The following is a 7,610-nucleotide window of genomic DNA, read 5'->3' on the forward strand; positions in this document are numbered from 1 at the left end:
ATTCAATTTATACATATTAGTTTTATTTAATATAGTTTATATATGCTATATAACCGCAACTAAAGACAGAGAGGGAGCGGGAGCGTTTCCCAATGAGCAGGGGCGAGGCCCGCCCCCATTATTCGGCGCTAAAATAACCGCCATAACGAGCCGCCAAGCCACGCGACGCCCTCTGCCCCCCCCCCCCCCCCCCCTCACCCCCCCACCGCCCCCGCCCCCGCCCCCCCATCACGCACTACTCAGCAAATCACTGCGCCTCGCGCCCCCTGTTCCCGGGGTTCTGAAACCCCTGCCCCGCGGCACTGCTGCCGCTGCAGGCAAGAAGATATCTCAGCGTCCCCCCGACCACCCCCCCCCCCCCCTGTGATCAATGATTCAGGACCCGCTGGAGACATTGATCCGGCTGAAATGAGCCAGAGAGCAAAATCAAACCCTGCCCGTCGTCTTCGGAGATCCAGACTCCGGGGAGCGGACGATATCGATATCCATATCTGTGCTTGCTATTAATCCGTGCGTTCGCCAGAGTCGACCCGGCCTCTGCCATTGGAAAAGAATATGAATTTAAAATGGTGACCCGGTTACTGCTCTGCTCTTGTGTACTTTTTTTTTTTTTTTTTAACTCGTTCCCTTTCCTTGCGCATCTTTCTCCACCTGGTTTTGCGAGAAATTCGCATCCGTATTCCTGGGCGCGCCATCACGCGCTGTTTTAGGTGTTACCGCGGAGAAGATTCGACCCGTTGCTCCGTCCCGCGTTCCCCGAGCCACGGCTCTTGCTCACCCAAGTGCAGCCCGCTGTGCCCAACAGGTCCGACGCATTCACTTCATTACCGCGGATCAGAGGAAAGATCAAGCAAAATGTGTCAACGAGGCGATATTCGGCTAATGTATTTTTAATTAGTGTCTCGCTCCCTCTCCGCGCGTTTCTTCGTCCGCTTAGCGATGCGTTCGTTACAATTCCCAGCCCCCGCTTCCAACTAGAAGGGCCTCCGTGACATTGGTCAGATCAGCGAGGAGCTGTTAGGAACTGCAGTCCGTCTCTCGTCAGACTGAAGTGTGTGGGTGTGTTCACCTGCTTAGAAAAAGAAAAAATAACCCTGGCCACTAAAATCATTTTCCGATTTAACAGGCAGCCAGGAGTCCCTGTCCAGGAGTTCAAGGTGGGGTCTGAGGTTACATAAGAAATGTTTTCTGTTAAAAAAAAAAAAAAACAATAGATTCAGGACTCACTGTCCATCTGCAAAATAAATAAAATAAAAAGAAATACATAAATAAATAAATATGAAAATCTTAAATGAATAAAACCTGGGGGTAATTTTAACATGGAGTACCTGCACCTCGATGTACCTCCCTGTCATAGAATTGATACAGGATTCACTCTTTCATCTCCGAGGTGTAAAAGTCAGTGTGAAAAATACCCCCCCCCCACCCCAAACACAAAGTTCTGGAGTATGGAGAAACTGATTGGATAGTCCTCCACTGAACCTATAATCAATAATTTAACGTGGACACTGGCTCTGGAGCTGGTGCAAACACAAAGGAGCTACAACAACAACAGAAAATAGACAGCTGAAACTTTTTCACTAAACCAAAGAAGGAAAAAACTACAGTGGAGGCTTCTGGGTAATTTTCTCTCACACTTCCTTCCCCCACTGACCAGAGAGAGCCCCCATACACGCCTGTGCCTCCCCAACTCCCTGTATCACACACACACACCTGCATCTCCCCATCTTCCTGTATCACACACACACACCTGCATCTCCCCATCTTCCTGTATCACACACACACCTGCATCTCCCCAACTTCCTGTATCACACACACACACACCTGTATCACACACACCCGTGCCTCCACAATTCCCTGTATCACACACACACACCTGTACCTCCCCAACTCCCTGTACCACACACACACACCTGTATCACACACACCTGTGCCTCCCCAACTCCCTGTATCACACACACACACACACACCTGTACTTCCCCAACTCCCTGTATCACACACACACACACCTGTGTCACACACACCTGTACCTCCCCAACTCCCTGTATCACACACACACACCTGTACCTCCCCAACTCCCTGTATCTCACACACACACACACCTGTATCATACACACCTATACCTCCCCCCCACCCCCCCTTACATTTTGGCCTCACTTCTTCCTTGGCTTTCCCTCCCTCATGACCAGGCCTTGGAAAGTGAAACTTCTGTACGCTGGCATTTCGACTTCCCCTTCGTGCTGAGGCTCGGCCACCCTGGCCCGTATCAGAGGAGCCGAATCTCTTCCAGCTAGGGGGAGAAAGCCGTGCCGCACACACTCCGGTGGGCAACCCGGAACGTCCCGGAAGGTGAGGGTCCGTCTGCGTGGCGCGTGAGTTCTGCAGTGGCCAGGTTTGAGTCACGCCTGTGGGTTTGTGTGCGGAACGCGGGCATTCCGGGGTTTGTGTTTTGATGGCGTCGCGGAACTGTGCTCGAGCTCTCTGGCTTAGTCGAACCGCACGCCCCACGGTGGGGAAACTAATGCGCCGTGAGATCAACTTTTGCGTCTTGTCTTTTGTGCTCTGTCTTTAGATTTTTTTGAAGTGTTATTACATGTCTACCAGTGTGTACGTGCACACAAGCGCGCGCACACACACACACACACATTATTCTGGACTGGTCACGTGTTATTTGTTACACTGTTAACTAGAAACCAGATTCCAGCCTGAGAATCACCCAGAAGAGGAAGTGGTAGAGATTGGTTTTTTTGTTTTGTTTTTTTTTTTCCCCATGAAGGATTACCTGAGAGTCCTCAGGTCGTAGCTTCGTATACGCCCAAACTGGCAGGTGTGAGGTCCAAGGATATCATAAACGCTCAGCCAGACCCCAAGGCCCACAACCCAGGTTCAATGTAACTTCATTATAAGTAGAAGGACATTTGCCATTTGTGTTCCTGTAAGATGTGATTGCTACACTGAGGATGTGTCATAATGTGTGGTAAGCTCTCGACATAGGAAGGAGTGGTGGGGGTGGGGGTGGGGGTGGGGGTGGGGGGGGGGGTGCAGTGGCATGTGACTTTGCTTCCATTGTACGTGGCTGATGAACAATTCTTCTTTCGCCGATTGCGATTGTTCGCTTTGGTTTGTAACTTGTTTCCTTGTAAATTCTCGGGGATCTGCAAGAGTGTTTTGGAATCATACTGGCATCTAAAGGATTAACCCCTTAAGGGGTGGGTTTATTTGCATTCATTCTGTTTTATTTTTTTATGGTGAAATGTTCAGTCAGTCTGGTCACTCAATACACCATTTCAAAGTGTTAAAACGCACTGTTCTATATCTGTTCTACAACGCTGATGTTTCTGCAATGACGGTCCTTTACTTTGTAACACGTAGGGTGGCAAAACAAGCTTGGGGGGGGGGGGGGTCCTCACCTTCTTTGAGTTTCCGAAATCCACAGACGACACAAATTATGATTAAATCAGTATGCTATGGCAAGAATCCAGCGAAACAAAATCCATAGTCATTTTTAGACCTACTAAAACTTGCGAACACGGAGATATCTTGACAGAGCGTCCACTGTTTTATTCGAAAATTATCTGGAGGAATTATCATTGTTGTCCGTTTCGCCGTTGTGTATATGCCAAAAAATATTGTGTACAAAATATTGTTGTTATCTCCGGGTGGTGTCGATTCTCTGGAACAAAACGAGCCCGACGTAAAAACTTCTCTGACCAGTGCTGGCCAAGCAGAACTTCGGTATCGCTAACTGGACGCGCGACAACGCAACATGGATTGAGTTATTATAGTGATGACTGAAACCATATCTTTTTCAGTGCGCATGCTGAAAACATTATGCATTACATTACATTACATTACAGGCATTTGGCAGACGCTCTTATCCAGAGCGACGTACAACAAAGTGTATAACCATAACCAGGAACAAGTATGACGAAACCCCTAGAGAGAAGTACCGGTCCAAGTGCAGGGAACAACCGCATAGTTCAACTTGGACCCTGAAGGTTAAACTGATTAACACTAACAACGAGAACGGCAACAACGCAGTCTATGGAAAAAATACAAGTAGTAGTTAAGACAGTTAATGCACCTAAGTCACCTATGCAGGAGTCTCACTGTTCCTGAGACTTCATGCCCACACGGGTTGTTTTACAACAACAATGTATTTAGTCTGAGTGAATATTTCTGAGGAGGACGCAAATGAAATGAAAATGGCTTTGACTCCACAGCCGAGGGCATGTTCAGAGAAGAATTCGATCCAATTTTATATCGGTGAACATCTAAATCTGTTCTCTCTCTCTATATATATATATATATATATTCAATACTCTAAAATATTTTGAGAATATTGATAATTGAGAATATTTTAACTTGTTGATGGGGATGAGGTATTTGACGTGAAGTTCAATCGATGGACTTGAGGCAATGGATTGGTGAACTAGTTAGCTAATGTATTTATTTTCTACAGTCTTCCTGTAGCTCTTCTTCAATCCGTTGGCAGGCCTCATCTGCACCCCACACTAGGCGTAAGACACATTTCTTGCATATTTATTGCGCATTCATTTTGTTATGTGTCTGGAATGATTGTGATGTTCCATACAGTTCAATTAAGTTGATTATACATGATACCTTTATCATTGTTCCCTCTTGAGGGTGTCTACTGTTAGCCTGTTACTGAATAGGAGATATCTTGAATACATGCAGAACAAAGAAACAACAAAGCCAGCTCTTGCATGTGAGAATGGATGAGGCTAGGATGCGCTAACATCGTTAGCTTTGGTGGAACCAATGAACTTTTACACTAACTATAATATTTATTGTGTGGGTGGGCAGGGGTAGGGGCTGGGGAGCAAATGTGCATAAGACATTACCTTAAGCATAGTACCATATGCATGGTGTATGACAATAATTCATAAGAGCAACATGAACGTGTGCCATGCTACCGTTTATAACGTGATGAATGTTGTAAGCTACTAAACAGATATGGCAAGCCATGTTAGAATTCATTAATATTATTATTTTTTAAAGATGATGAATACATATCATCATAAAAATGCATTGGAGTTTCTATTTTTCAGATGCATTACCCCATTAATGGTCCTTGCATATTATACCATGGCAGAAATAGGGAGCATGTCGGCAGCGACCAGTCTGAAAATCCTGCTGATGTGTTGGGCTCTCTTTATAAGTGGGTGTTATGCGCTTTTGGTACTGCCGCTGGCCTTTTAAAAACTCCCGCACGTTTCATTTTCGTTGTGATTTCATTATTTTTCTTAGTCAATGCGTGTTTACCTCGGAAAACAAATATGATCTTTCTGCCTAAACTGTGGCTTTGCGCGAATATGAGAAAATGGCGGCAGTTTCAATTATTATGTTTACAAGCACATTAAATCATAATGCTGCTGGAGCGGAAACCGTAGGCTATATAAAAATATATATGATAAATAAAATAAATAAGCAAATGAATGAAAATAATAAATTGCCTTAACAACGGTTCTTTCACCCGCTCTTTCCAAAGCAATTTTACAGGCAGTAAAGCGCATTTTGCAACCGCGGGCAATTAGCCTTCCACGAACAAGCCGGAATTCCGAATAGGAGCTCAGCGCGTGGACGGCCTTTGTGCACGGGACAGATAAGCGCCGCGCATTGAGGGCACGTTGAATGGCCCTTTCTTGAGCCTACCCTGCAAACGCGCGCTGGATTACAACCAAAGCGAGAGCGCCTCTCCAATATCGATGAGTCTCCGCCGTCTCTGGCTTTCTGTTTTATGGAGAAACCCCAAATAAATATGCGCTTAATGTAGGATTATTATACGAGATTAATCTCTAGGAGCAGAGGTAGGGCAAGATTGGCCCATTTAACCCCCCGCCCCCCCCCCCCCCCCCCCCCCCCCCCCAAAAAAAAAAAACAGACACACACACGCTCGCGGACACAGCAGCAGGTGTAGCGACATCCTTATTATCGAGAGCGCGTGGGTGACCCAGGCCGGTCTGTTGTTGTTGTTAATCGAATGGTTAATTATCTGTTTGTAACATGGCATAGATTTCTTTTTGCAAGGAGTCTATGGAAATGCACTGTTGTCATATGTACAACACGGATGTTGTCCTCTGTGTAATATTTTTTCTTTCACCCATACAACCACAAAGGTATGGGAATTGAATTGTGGAGGTCGGCTTTAACCCTCTGAAGAGTAGGTGTTTTATTAAATCAATGTTCTGGAATACCAGTGCTTTCAATTACCAGTTTACCAGAAGTGATTGTTACATCAGCATCAGAATGTTCGATTAAGTAACATTCTAATCACATATTTGTAATCTTACACTTTGCAGGGTTAAAATGTTTCAAACACAATTCAATAACGAATCAATCACAGAACTGCTGTCATTCCAAACAAGCTCAGAGTTATCATGAAGAAAATGGGGATTTAAATGCTTTGTGAATAATTCTGTCAGTCTGTCAGTGGTGGCTTTGGCAAACACACGCTTGTGATCAAAACTGTGAGCGGTTATGGAGTTGTTCGCGTGAGATCCGGCATGGAGCGCGAGGCAGGGGCCGGAGGTTTCACAAGCGCGCGGTTTGGCAGCTCCTTGCAACCGCCACTGACCTTCCACGTCTCTCGTGCGCTCCGGGATGGAGATAACGCAACACGTGCGCACGCGGCTGTCTGTATATCCAGACAGTTTGACAGGACGCAAGAGGAAGAGAAAAAAACCTCCATGACAACTACTGTTTTTCACCGTCCATCACTGTACAACAACGTTATAGCAGGAACACCCGTTGTTTTATTTTAACACTGTACATATTTAATTCGTTCTTGTCCCAGGCGGTAGATGGGGAGCCCATGTCTGCGAACCATTGGCTAATTTGACCCGAGATATCGGCAAAGTTGTAAGTATTACGTGCTATTTGTTTTATCTTAATTTTACTTGAGTATGTTGTGGTACAGTCTGGATATACTATGGATAGTAAATGCGTCATATGTATATTGTAAATAAAGTCATGGTACACTGAACCATGTTCATATGAATACAATTTAGCTTGTCTTTAATATTCAGCCGCTGCTAAACTTGTTTAATTTAGCTTGGGTGACACGCATGAATTTAAACGCTCTTTGCGCAATGTTTGTAATAACTGAGTAGACTCCTCGAGCCACAGTTAACGTACGATTAATATTCATAACAAGGGACAAATACAGCATTGGGCTTTGTAATATTGATGCACTGTATTGTTCATTCATCAGATTTCCAGAGCTGAGTTAAATCTCGGTTTGTTTCCTAAAAGTGTAATAATAGAGTGCTGGAAAATCTCACTAGAGTGACAGCATGCCGGTGACGTTGAAAAGCCGCGGTTAGACTGAATAATAAACTGTTTTGGGTCCGTCCTGCTGTTTTGGCCTGTGGTGCTACTGTGTGAACTGCCACGCACTCGATAAATAAAGGCCCCGCGTGATTATTTATTTTTAACGTACTGAATCACCAACAATGAATAATATTTTAAACTGTTTTTTTTTTTTAAGTTCAAATTCAATTTATTCAGTTCATTAAAAATTATTTTTCACAAAGAGAAAATGCAACGTGCTAGCAGTGCATTAGCCAAAAAGTGGAAACTGTCTGTG

This window comes from Anguilla anguilla, chromosome 1, assembly GCF_013347855.1.
Source record: "Anguilla anguilla isolate fAngAng1 chromosome 1, fAngAng1.pri, whole genome shotgun sequence".
Taxonomy (NCBI): domain Eukaryota; kingdom Metazoa; phylum Chordata; class Actinopteri; order Anguilliformes; family Anguillidae; genus Anguilla; species Anguilla anguilla.